General features: G+C 50.5%; 1 protein-coding gene across 2 annotated transcripts in view; it reads right to left on the bottom strand.

Moving 5' to 3' along the window:
• The window catches only part of LOC141237437 (trifunctional purine biosynthetic protein adenosine-3-like), a 94,415-nt gene extending 81,332 nt beyond the window's left edge, over positions 1-13,083 (bottom strand). For both annotated transcript variants that reach the window (XM_073668341.1, XM_073668342.1), the window contains exon 1: positions 12,935-13,083. The gene's annotated coding sequence lies outside the window, so the exon portion shown is untranslated. The remainder of the gene's footprint in view (positions 1-12,934) is intronic.
• Between the last annotated feature and the right edge of the window lie 628 nt (positions 13,084-13,711).

Below are 13,711 nucleotides of genomic sequence, written 5' to 3'. Positions count from 1 at the left end.
TGTCTCTGGCTGTATATCTGGCTTTGGCTATCTCTCTGGCTCTGGCAGTCTCTCTGGCTCTGGCTGTCTCTCTGTCTCTGGCTGTCTGTATGATGAGGAACATACTTGTGCTTCAGGGCAGCCTGTGGACATGTCTATTCTTGCTGTTCTTGCCTAAAGCACCAGGATAAGACCCTGCCTACAGTCCAGCCCGGAAGCACAAGAATCTCATTAACTCAAAAACTGCAAACTCTGATTACACAAAAACAGAATTCTTCACCTCAGGTATAATTTTAATCAGTGCAGCAGCCCAAACATGACAATGCCTGTAGTTTACTTAGCAAAACGCAGACGCGGTGGACAAGGCTGAGCAAAGCGAAACCGCAGACGCGGTGGACAGGGCTGAGCAGAGCGAAACCGCAGACGCAGTGGACAGGGCTGAGCAGAGCGAAACCGCAGACGCGGTGGACAAGGCTGAGCAGAGCGAAATCGCAGACGCGGTGGACGGGCTGAGATAAATCGCCGAAGAGGTAAACAAAGACAAAGCAAAGGGGACAGAGCTCTGTTCACACGGGACTGACTGGAAAAGAAAGGCAGAACCAGATACACACAAGGTACTTGCAAAGAAGTAGCGAAAGGACTCCAACTCACAAACGGAAGTACAATGACAACGAGTAGAAGTTAGGTGCAGGTTCAGACTCTACAGAAAAAGGGAGCAAACGGACATAAAAACAGGTAAGAAAATGCAGGAACGAGCCTAGGTAAAGCCAAGTGCTGGTTCAGACACTGCAGAAAAAGGGAACAAACGGACATAAAGACAAAACAGGTAAGAAGTTAGGAGACAGTTCAGACAAGAACAGTTACTGCAACAAAATGCAGGAACGAGCCTTGGTAAAGCCAAGTGCTGGTTCAGACACTGCAGAAAAAGGGAACAAACGGACATAAAGACAAAACAGGTAGGAAGCTAGGAGATAGTTCAGACAGGAACTGTACTGCAACAAATACAGGAGCGAGTCTGGGTATGCGGCCCCCAGAGGGCGAGACGAACAGGCTAGGAGCGTGTTCTGACAGGCCTGGAAATACAGCCTCAGGAAGGCAGACAGACAGCTGGCTAGAGTACACAGACAGGATACAGTTCAGACACGGGAACTGATACCGCAAGGCAGGAAACATAGACAGGACCTGGCACATCAGTGACAAGAAGCCAACTGACAGAACAAGATGCTCAGGCAGGGATTACAAGAAGGAGCTGGGGTACATACCAGGTGACAGACAGCAATAGGCTGAGGACTCATCAGGGGAGTGGCAGCAGCAGCTACAAGAAACAGGAAGTTCAGCGGGCATCACCCTAAACAGCAAGAGCAAAGCAAAGCAGACAACATGGAAAGACGCCAGAGTGGCAGTCTGGACTGGAGATCAAGTGTGCGCTCTTGCACAGTGGGAGATGGACCACTATGCAAGGACGCCGCCAGGTATGTTACAGTACCCCCCCTTACGCCCCCTCTTCTTCAGGCCTGCCAGAATCTTCCGCAGGGAATTTGAGGGCCAATCCTTCTCCTCAAGGAGATTACTTCTACTGTCCACAGGAAAAAACAAAACTGGTCTCATCAGGGTAGCTAGGATGCTACCTCCTATCCAGCCATCCTCAGCACCAGACGAAACGGGTGGAGTACCAGGAACAGCACACAAGGAAGTCTCTCTCCACTTATTATCAGGTAGCACCCCAAAAGGTTGAGGAGACAACTGGAAGTTCTCCGCTGGGTTGGAGGGCTGCAGAGACTCAGAGGTAACCTCTGCTTCGGGGTACATCTTGTCAAGTTCACAGGATGAAATAGGCGAGTTATCAGGTACAAGGTGTAGAAAAGTCACTGTCCCTTTGTTATCTGGTGGTACCCCGGAGGATTCAGGAAACAACTGGAGGTCCTCCGCCGGGTCGGAGGAATGCAGAGACTCAGGGATAACCTCTGCTTCAGAGTACACAAGGTCGGACTCACTGAACGAAGCAGGTGAGGCATCAGGTACAGAGTATAGGAAAGTCTCTGTCCATTCGCTACCAGGTAGCACCCCGAAGGGTTCAGGAGACAACTGGAGGTCATCCGCCAGGCCAGAGGAGTATAGAGACTCGGGGGTAACCTCTGCTTCGGAGTACACTAGGTTGGACTCACTGGACGAAGCATCAGGTACCGAGTATAGGAAAGTCTCTGTCCATTCGCTACCAGGTAGCACCCTGAAGGTTTCAGGAGACAACTGGAGGTCCTCTGCCTGGTCGGAGGGGTGTAGAGACTCGGGGGTAACCTCTGCTTCGGAGTACACTAGGTCGGACTCACTGGACGAAGCGGGCGAGGCATTAGATACCGGGTGCAGGAAGTCCTACTGTGTGGATTCTGGGTGGGCAGCAGTCTCTTCGGGCAGGAGAACTGGTGCGCTACCCACGCACATTACCCATCGGGGCTGCTCCGGGATACTGGGAAGTGAAGCTTCAGCAGGGACTTCAAGGTTGGGGTCAGGAGGTCTTTGGGAGGACAGACCCTGGCATGACGGCTTGCCTCTACGCCTAGCACGTCTGGTCTGCCTCTTGAGGTTGGGAGAAGTATTCCGGAGAGCGTAGTCATCCTGTGTGGATTCTGGGTGGGCAGTAGTCTCATCGGGCAGGAGGACTAGTGCGCTACCCACACACATTACCCATCGGGGCTGCTCCGGGATATTAGGAAGTGAAGTTTCAGCAGGAGCCTTCGGGTTAGGCTCATCGAAGACCATTAGAAAGGCCACCAGGAAGGCCATTATGTCCAGGACGATAGGATCCTGTGCATCCCATAGGGGGGTGATCCACTTCAAGGCATCACCCGCAAGGTAAGACATCATGAATTCCACCTTAACCCGATCGGTGGGAAAACAAAGAGGGTAGAACTTGAAGTGTAGCATGCATTGCTCCACAAATGCACGACTCAGTCTTGGATCCCCATAGTACCGTGGCGGATCCATAGGAACGAGTGCAGAAAGCTCCATCTGGACGGGTGCGTAATTCGCCTGGAACTCAGCTTATAGCAAAAAAATAAATAAATAAATATATTTCTTCCAGATGCAAGTATTCGCTGAAAAAGGTCTCAGAGGGCAAAGGCTGTGGGGCTCAACGGGAACCATGGCCTGAGCATGCTGTGATGCACACGCCCGGACTGACTGGCGTGTGCGTGTTTAGTGGTTCCACTGTGCCATGAACCGGAGAGTGCCTGGAGGGGAGTAACTAAGTATCTGCTCGATCCGACCAAGGTTGCACGACGGCATACGACGCCAGTGCACCAGGGAGGAACCGAGCAACGACCAGGGTCTACTCCAGGTCAGACTCCGGACACGGCTGTTGACCCACACCGGGGAATACAGGAACAGGCAGGCTAGAGCGCAGGCTGGGTAGGGTCCAGTACAGACTGGGAGACGAGTTCAGAGCCGCAGATGCGGTAATCAAACAGAGTAAAGCAAAACCGCAGGTGCTGTAGACAAGGCTGAACAGAGCGAAACCGCAGACGCGGTGGACAAAACTGAGCAGAGCAAAACCACAGACGCGGTGGACAAGGCTGAGCAGAGCAAAACCGCAGACGCGGTGGACAAGGCTGAGCAGAGCAAAACCGCAGACGCGGTGGACAGGGCTGAGCAAAGCAAAACCGCAGACGCGGTAGACAAAGCTGAGCAGAGCAAAACCGCAGACGCGGTAGACAAGGCTGAGCAGAGCGAAACCGCAGACGCGGTAGACAAGGCTGAGCAGAGCGAAACCGCAGACGCGGTAGACAAGGCTGAGCAGAGCGAAACCGCAGACGCGGTAGACAAGGCTGAGCAGAGCGAAACCGCAGACGCTGTAGACAAGGCTGAGCAGAGCGAAACCGCAGACGCGGTAGACAAAGCTGAGCAGAGCGAAACCGCAGATGCGGTAGACAAGGCTGAGCAGAGCGAAACCGCAGACGTGGTAGACAAAGCTGAGCAGAGCGAAACCGCAAACGCGGTGGACAAGGTTGAGCACAGCAAAACCGCAGATGCGGTGGACAAGGCTGAGCAGAGCAAAACCGCAGACGCGGTGGACAAGGCTGAGCAAAGCGAAACCGCAGACGCGGTGGACAGGGTTGAGCAAAGTGAAACCGCAGACGCGGTAGACAAAGCTGAGCAGAGCGAAACCACAGACGTGGTAGACAAGGCTGAACAGAGCGAAACCGCAGACACGGTAGACAAGGCTGAGCAGAGCGAAACCGCAGACGCGGTAGACAAGGCTGAGCAGAACGAAACCGCAGATGTGGTAGACAAGGCTGAGCAGATCGAAACCGCAGACGCGGTAGACAAGGCTGAGCAGAGCGAAACCGCAGACGCGGTAGACAAGGCTGAGCAGAACGAAACCGCAGATGTGGTAGACAAGGCTGAGCAGATCGAAACCGCAGACGCGGTAGACAAGGCTGAGCAGAGCGAAACCGCAGACGCGGTAGACAAGGCTGAGCAGAGCGAAACCACAGACGCTGTAGACAAAGCTGAGCAGAGCGAAACCGCAAACGCGGTGGACAAGGCTGAGCAGATCAAAACCGCAGACGCGGTGGACAAGGCTGAGCAGAGCAAAACCGCAGACACGGTGGACAAGGCTGAGCAAAGCGAAACCGCAGACGTGGTGGACAGGGCTGAGCAGAGCGAAACCGCAGACGCGGTGGACATGGCTGAGCAGAGCGAAACCGCAGACGCGGTGGACAAGGCTGAGCAGAGCGAAACCGCAGACGCGGTGGACAAGGTTGAGCAGAGCGAAACCGCAGACGCGGTAGACAAGGCTGAGCAGAACGAAACCGCAGATGTGGTAGACAAGGCTGAGCAGATCGAAACCGCAGACGCGGTAGACAAGGCTGAGCAGAGCGAAACCGCAGACGCGGTAGACAAGGCTGAGCAGAGCGAAACCACAGACGCTGTAGACAAAGCTGAGCAGAGCGAAACCGCAGACGCGGTAGACAAGGCTGAGCAGAGCGAAACCACAGACGCTGTAGACAAAGCTGAGCAGAGCGAAACCGCAAACGCGGTGGACAAGGCTGAGCAGATCAAAACCGCAGACGCGGTGGACAAGGCTGAGCAGAGCAAAACCGCAGACACGGTGGACAAGGCTGAGCAAAGCGAAACCGCAGACGTGGTGGACAGGACTGAGCAGAGCGAAACCGCAGACGCGGTGGACATGGCTGAGCAGAGCGAAACCGCAGACGCGGTGGACAAGGCTGAGCAGAGCGAAACCGCAGACGCGGTGGACAAGGCTGAGCAGAGCGAAACCGCAGACGCGGTAGACAAGGCTGAGCAGAACGAAACCGCAGATGTGGTAGACAAGGCTGAGCAGATCGAAACCGCAGACGCGGTAGACAAGGCTGAGCAGAGCGAAACCGCAGACGCGGTAGACAAGGCTGAGCAGAGCGAAACCACAGACGCTGTAGACAAAGCTGAGCAGAGCGAAACCGCAGACGCGGTAGACAAGGCTGAGCAGAGCGAAACCACAGACGCTGTAGACAAAGCTGAGCAGAGCGAAACCGCAAACGCGGTGGACAAGGCTGAGCAGATCAAAACCGCAGACGCGGTGGACAAGGCTGAGCAGAGCAAAACCGCAGACACGGTGGACAAGGCTGAGCAAAGCGAAACCGCAGACGTGGTGGACAGGACTGAGCAGAGCGAAACCGCAGACGCGGTGGACATGGCTGAGCAGAGCGAAACCGCAGACGCGGTGGACAAGGCTGAGCAGAGCGAAACCGCAGACGCGGTGGACAAGGCTGAGCAGAGCGAAACCGCAGACACGGTGGACAGGGCTGAGATAAATCGCCGTAGAGGTAAACAAAGACAAAGCAAAGGGGACAGAGCTCTGTTCACACGGAACAGACTGGAAAAGAAAGGCAGAACCAGATACACACAAGGTACTTGCAAAGAAGTAGCGAAAGGACTCCAACTCTCAAACGGAAGTACAATGACAACGAGTAGAAGTTAGGTGCAGGTTCAGACTCTACAGAAAAAGGGAGCGAACGGACATAAAAACAGGTAAGAAGCTGCTTGGAGACAGTTCAGACAAGAACAGTTACTGCAACAAAATGCAGGAACGAGCCTAGGTAAAGCCAAGTGCTGGTTCAGACACTGCACAAAAAGGGAACAAACGGACATAAAGACAAAACAGGTAAGAAGCTAGGAGACAGTTCAGACAAGAACAGTTACTGCAACAAAATGCAGGAACGAGCCTAGGTAAAGCCAAGTGCTGGTTCAGACACTGCAGAAAAAGGGAACAAACAGACATAAAGACAAGCAGGTAGGAAGCTAGGAGACAGTTCAGACAAGAACTGTACTGCAACAAATACAGGAGCGAGTCTGGGTATGCGCCCCCCAGAGGGTGAGACGAACAGGCTAGGAGCGTGTTCTGACAGGCCTGGAAATACAGCCTCAGGAAGGCAGACAGACAGCTGGCTAGAGTACACAGACAGGACACAGTTCAAACACGGGAACTGATACCGCAAGGCAGGAAACATAGACAGGACCTGGCACATCAGTGACAAGAAGCCAACTGACAGAACAAGATGCTCAGGCAAGGATTCCAAGGAGGAGCTGGGTTAAATACCAGGTGACAGACAGCAATAGGCTGAGGACGCATCAGGGGAGTGTCAGCAGCAGCTACAAGAAACAGGAAGTTCAGCGGGCGTCGCCCTAAACAGCAAGAGCAAAGCAGACAACATGGAAAGACGCCAGAGTGGCAGTCTGGACTGGAGATCAAGTGCGCGCTCTTGCACAGTGGGAGATGGACCACTATGCAAGGACGCCGCCAGGTATGTTACAATCATACTTGCCAACTTTTAGTGATGTCTTTGTAAGGAGATGGAAAAGTGAGAAGGCTCACATTGTTTATGTCTAACAGAGTGTCTGCTGATCAAAGATGATAGGAAAAGGGAAAGCAGAGAACATCAGCAGGAACTGAAGATTGAAATGCATGTTCCCTTGGGAAAGAGATTGGAGGAGAAACCAGGTCAGGTGATAGCTGTGGCGCAGTTAGTAATTTTAAAAGTCCCAGGAGGGCAGTCAAGTTGAGGAGTTGGCACTTGAATCTGTAGCAGGACAGACGCATGGTGCAGCGAGGTTGGGTTATAGCCACCATTATGAATGACCAGACTCGAGTGACCAGACAAGAACCAAAATGTAAGGTGCCCCAGCGAGGTAGTCGTGGGCGAGTTGTGGCCCTTGCTCACTTTGGCACCTTACAGACAATTTGTGTCCTTCCTCTGATGTGTGGCTGTGCATGTGACATTCTTCACTTACTTCACACCATCCGGTCGCAGCTGTCTCCAGACATTTCTCTTCTGGGCCAGGGCAGTAATAATTTCAGAGGAGACAAAGTTATTAACCATAACTGGGGTTTTACTTGGGGGAAAGGAGTAATTACAATATTTACAGCCTGGTATATTGGATAAGGCCCAACAGGTTCTTGTCTCCCATACAGGTGCTAAAATCATCTTCAGCCCTGGTGCCCTCTTTAAGTGAAGCTCTCTGTTTCTATTCCTTAGCCTAAGAGACGGTTCCTCACCAGCGACAGTGTGCCCAGATCCTTTATCTCCCTCACGGCTTATCCTGGAGTCCTATTTTCCTCTGCTACCTGCAGACTATAAGTGCCCCGGGTCCTCAATACCTCCGTTGAGTTTCTCCGGCCGGCTAATGGGACTCCTGCGGGAGGAGATATTCACACTACGGATTCACTGTCTGAGGGTAGAGAGCCCCCATCTACCCTAGCAGCCAATTTCCCTGGACGTCCACACGTAAGAGTTCCTGTCACATCCCTGACAGGGCTTCAACTGAACTCAAAAATAACGTCTGCAGCTATTTTTAGCACACCCAGAGGCTCCACCCACTAAGCCATCTGCTTAGCAACTGCCTTGCCTCTCACTGACAACTATGCCCAGCAGTGGCATCTTGTGGCTGATAAAAAGTACTGCAGCCCCACAAGGAATTATATCTAACCTCTAGACATGCCCAATGTCTATCACTGTCACTATGTTTCCCCCTTACTCTACTGACTGCGTCACTGAAATTAACACCGTAACTTGACCTAATAGCAATTCAGAGAGTGCCTAACTACGGGGATATGTAATTCTAACTACTTCAGTCCCAGGGGAAGGTTACACCCTTCCTCACTATTACAGAATGACTAGACCCAAGTGAAGAATCGAATGAGCAGATCCTAGAGAAGAACCGATTGAATGCCTATCTGTTTCCTCCCCCACCCAGGGAGGAATGGGACAGAAGTGTATGGAATAACACAAACCAGACAGAAAGGGGAAAACAGACAGGGATAAAGGAAAATCACAATCATAAATATACACTCACAAAACTGTGGGAAATAAGGGAAGAGTAGGTGGGATGAACCAAATGGGAAAAGGATAAGGAGGAACGCACACAAACCGAATACACACAGAAATCTCCTGAAAAACTACTCCAACCATCTGCTCCTAACTCTGGACTCTCCTTTAACTCCAAACCAGGAAGTGGTAAGCTATCACTGGCAAAGAAAGAAGCAAGGAGGAGGGTTCTTACACCTGCAGGGAGTAACCAACTCTGAACAGCTCATACAATAAGACCGAGTACTCCAGGAGTCCAACTAAGCAGTTTAACCCTTGCAGAAACAGAGCAAAGAAAGCCAAAACTGCTAATAGGACGTTGAAGCCGTTCTAACTACCGCAGGTGTATGTGTCACCAGATGCTGCAATTGTCTGACTCCACTCTGTTGCAGTATCCCCGTGAAAGCCCCTTTCTTATTTGCACATCACTGCACCTATAGGCCACAATAATACAAAAATATGGAATACCACACAGCACGAGCAGTAGCAGATATTGGGGGAGGGGAGCGTAATTCTGAGGAGAGCATACAGCCAAGGAGACATCATACCACATCTTCAGAGATTATCAATCAGTGATGTATGACCTTATCATGCACTCACCACCATATCTGTACCCATGCACAGAGCCAGCTATACCATGCCCTATATACAGTGCCTACTGTACAATGCCCCTTATACAGTGCCCAACCATAGCAGTGAGAGAAGTCGACAATAGCAATCTAGGCTGATAAGGACAGTGATAGACAAAGGAGAAAATAATATTACTTACAGTCAAATGCTGCTCAGTCGTCCTCCTCTTAGGACTCAGTCGGGGGATTTGAGGGTCCCGCACTGGACTCTATTATATGGCTGGAATTACACTGAGTGATAGTAGCACCAATCAGAGGGACGAGGGGATCATTTATCACTGTCAGAGCTCTGAATTTACATTCAGTGATCTTTAGGATGAGACAAGAAGCATTGTCCAGTGATATAATGGCCAGTCACACTGGTTACACACGACTGGTTACAGCCGCTCTCATCTCTGACTATTATATGAGGGTCCTGAATAGGAGACCCTAACTCTGTTATCTAAGAATCTATATATATAATCGTCTTATCCCGTCTGTCTGTCTTTCTGTCTGTCTGTCCTGGAAATCCCGCATCGCTCATTGGTCCGGCAGCGGCCAATCAGCAACGCGGGATTTCTGAAAAAAGATGGCGGCCGTTAGCGGCTCATCTGCGGGACGGAGGTCAGCGGCGATGCAGCAGGGAGATGACCGGCGCGAGGTCATCAGCGATATGGGCGGCAAATTTAAACGCCGCTCTGCTGATTGGTCGCGGTCGCTGGCCGCGACCAATCAGCATTATTGGCGCCAAATTTAAACCATTCTCTGCTGATTGGTCGCGGTGGCCGGCCGTGACCAATCAGTGATTTTGGTGCCAAATTTAAACACCGCTCTGCTGATTGGTCGCGGCCGCCAGCCGCGACCAATCAGCAGTATTGGCGCCAAATTTAAACCCCGCTCTGCTGATTGGTCGCGGCCGCCAGCCGCGACCAATCAGCGAGATTGGCACCAAATTTAAACAACGCTCTGCTGATTGGTCGCGGCTGCCAGCCGACCGCGACCAATCAGCGAGATTGGCGCCAAATTTAAACACCGCTCTGCTGATTGGTGGTGGCCGCCAGCCGCGACCAATCAGCGAGATTGGCGCAAAATTTAAACAACGCTCTGCTGATTGGTCGTGGCCGCCAGCCGCGACCAATCTGCGATTTTGGAGCCAAATTTAAACAACACAATCAGCGAGATTGGCGCCAAATTTAAACAACGCTCTGCTGATTGGTCGCGGCTGCCAGCCGACCGCGACCAATCAGCGAGATTGGCGCCAAATTTAAACAACGCTCTGCTGATTGTTCGCGGCCGCCAGCCGCGACCAATCAGCGAGATTGGCGCCAAATTTAAACAACACAATCAGCGAGATTGGCGCCAAATTTAAACAAGCTCTGCTGATTGGTCGCGGCCGCCGGCCGGGAACAATCAGCAAGATTAGCGCCAAGTTTAAACACCGCTCTGCTGATTGGACCAATCAGCGAGATTGGCGCCAAATTTAAACAAGCTCTGCTGATTGGTCGCGGCCGCCGGCCGGGAACAATCAGCAAGATTGGCACCAAGTTTAAACACCGCTCTGCTGATTGGACCAATCAGCATTATTGGCGCCAAATTTAAAAAACGCTCTGCTGATTGGTCGCGGTCGCCGGCCGCGACCAATCAGCGACTTTGGCGGCAAATTTAAACAACGTTCTGCTGATTGCGCCCGGTCGGCCGCATACATATTCTAGAATACCCGATGCGTTAGAATCGGGCCACCATCTAGTACACTAATAAGGTAGTTACATGGCCACTGCTATGTTCACAACTTAGTATAAATCAAAAGTACAAGCGAATATTAGAAATGCTATAATATATCTTATTAGAGAAATCTGCTTCTTTCCCCACTTATGAGCCACCTCTTCTCTTTTTATCTGTCTCTTGATTTCATAATTTACCCTGAAATGAAGTGTGCACACCCCGTATTCTGCTGATCTTATAGTATTACAGCCAGGGCTTGGCTAGGACTGAAATTTAATCCTGGCATTTGAGAACGCACAGGCCAAACTACAATCGAGAGAAGAGGAAATACATCAGAGGATCTGGGGTGGCCACTGGCCAGGCCTCCATCCTCTTTGGGCCTCTGAAGGGTCTCAAGTTGTATTCTTTTAAAAATGCTGTCTATTTTGTAAAAAATCCATAGAGGAAGCCATATTTGTGCATTATGTAGAAAAAAAAGCATCTGTGGCATAAAGATCATCTTAATTGAATTGGCCCTTCCCACCACCGATAGAGGTAGTTTACACCAGGCCCTTATTTTAGTCTGAGGTGGTCAATGTTGAGGGATTCGTAGTCCGAAATGTCTTCACTCACTATTATGCCCAAGTATTTAAATAAGTTGTCCTGCAGCTACCAACTCATTGGGGGGTTTCTTTCCCATTATATTAGGTACCGATTTGCTACAGTTAACAGAAAGACCAGACAGCAAGCCATATTTGTTAATAATGTCCATGGCTGTTGCCAGTGATACCGGCCAGTTGTCAAAAAAAAGAAGCACATCGTCTCCATACAATGCAATTTTTTCTTGATGTTTCCAGTGTGAGAAGACCTGGATTACTGTGGAAACATGGATCGCCGCAAACAGCACCGCGGACAAAGGGCACCTCTGTCTCGTGCCTCTCTGCAGAGTGAAAGATCCTGAAATAAGATTGCTAACCCGAATCCTAGCCTGGGAGGTGCTGAGTACCGATGTTTAATCCAAGATAAATTATTTAGAAATAGTCTGCGGATATTAACCGCCGTTGACATGTTCGGCATAAAGCCGGCCTGGTATTGATGGAGGATAGACGTTATCACTTAATTAATTCTATTAGCTTGTAATTTTGCTAGGATCTTAATGTCAATGGTGAGAAGTGAGATAGGGTGATAGGATTCCAGAAGTAGCAAGTCTTTCCCTTCTTTTGGCATCACTACAATGGTGGCCTCATTCATGGATGGTGGTGATCTACCCTAGTGTAGTGCATTATTAAAAATCTCTAATAGCTGCGGGAGGATATTACGCATACAGGTGACGCACGTGGTTCGTGGACCCACTTTGCCACGGGGTCGGGCTTACCTAGGAGGGGCGTAGTTAAGTGGCTACCAGGTGTTCACTAGATCTCCTGATGGCGGAGACAGGCTTTGCTGCAGGTAGCTGCCAGGTACCACTCCAAAGCAGTCCCCGATAAGGCAGCTGCTGACTCTAGGGGTCAGGTACGCAGACACAGAAGGGACTAGGGCTCCATTCAGACTAACAGGTTCTGGATCCTCTGCAGAACGGTTTGCTTACACAGACTCTGGCTCCAGTCAGAGTACTAGGTTCAGGATACACTGCAGAACGGTTACTGACACGGAGACTCAGACAGGACTGATTCAGAGACTGGTTGTAGTAGTCCGTGTTACGCTCGAGCCCGGACTGACTGGCGTGAGCGTGATTAGTGATCCCACTGTACCATGAAACGAGGAGTGCCTGGAGTGCCCAATCTAAAAATCCATTGGCATTCTTTTTCGGATCACCTCTATAACGTAAATGCGGTCTCCTTCTGTGTTATAGAGGTGATCCGAAAAAATGAGAGGGGGGGTGATTGGAACAGGTTGTTACTCCAAAAAGAATGCCAATGGATTTTTAGATTGGGCGCTTTGACTCCGAATGGTCTTAATGAACAACAGAATTATTGCTGCTTTATTTGATTGATAGGGACTACTACCACCAGCCAGCATGGTTAAATGTATAATTCTATTTTGACTATCGTGGATAAGTTTATTGTTTATCACTGTCTATATCAGAGGTTCTATTATAACTCAGACACCCAGTACATGCCCTCTTTAACCCTCCTGTTCCCACATATATTCCCCTTTATATAAATTAATGGAATGCATGATTTATCCCCCTTTTCCTGCTATGCGGCTTTTGGAACTGCTGGAATTAATTCCCCTTATTTTCTGCCTGCCTTTTAGAATTGAATATCGGTTGGTACACACACACACCATAGACCTTTGTGATATAATGCTGGGGTGGTAATCAACTGTTCCCCTTAATCCAACGTCTGTGGGGGTGCCTCGATCCATTATGTGTGGCTGCACCACGCTGGGGCACCTGCGCAGTGTTCTCCGTCCGCTTTATCTTTGTGGACGGGTGCGCATGCGCGGACTTCACTGTGTGCGGCTATCCCGTGAATTCCTCTGGAGTGGAGGCGTGTTTGAATGCCTGACGTCAGACACGGCACTCGCGCTTGCGCAGTACACCCAAAGTACCTCTAGTGGATGTCGGGTTTACAGACATGCGCACTAGAGGAGGGAAGGATAAGCACGCGATTGATATCAACGGGGGGATACTTACCTTTGTGTTTGGGGGAGTGGACTCTAATTAAATACACCTGTAGAGGTGGATATATTAAGAGGGAGAGGGACAGAATTAAATGGACTGCAGGCTATCGGCAGGACACCTCATCAAACTTTTTCTAATTTTTCCTCCTGATGAACCTAAAACGATATGGGGAAATGCGTTGAGGATTGTGGAACCCCACGACTGATAGGGGAGGCAGGATTCCCACATACTGAGATAAGTTGAAAATCTTGCACCCTAACTGTATGGCAAACTGCTTGGGCAAATCTAGTAGTTTAATGTGAATGGTAGAAGGGACCCATGTGCAACCTTTATCAGCTTCTGGCTACGTATTCCAATGATTGATGAAAGTAGCTGGGTAACCCTTACTGTGTCTGTATGTAATCTCTTATTGTAACATATGTGGGAAATTATTTGGC

The sequence above is a fragment of the Phyllobates terribilis genome, unplaced genomic scaffold (assembly GCF_046119375.1).
Source record: "Phyllobates terribilis strain yellow unplaced genomic scaffold, ASM4611937v1 Scaffold_2__4_contigs__length_985480577, whole genome shotgun sequence".
In the NCBI taxonomy this organism is placed as follows: Eukaryota; Metazoa; Chordata; class Amphibia; order Anura; family Dendrobatidae; genus Phyllobates; species Phyllobates terribilis.
The sequence above is the reverse complement of the archived record's forward strand: the minus strand, read 5'-3'. Positions and strand labels throughout refer to the sequence as shown.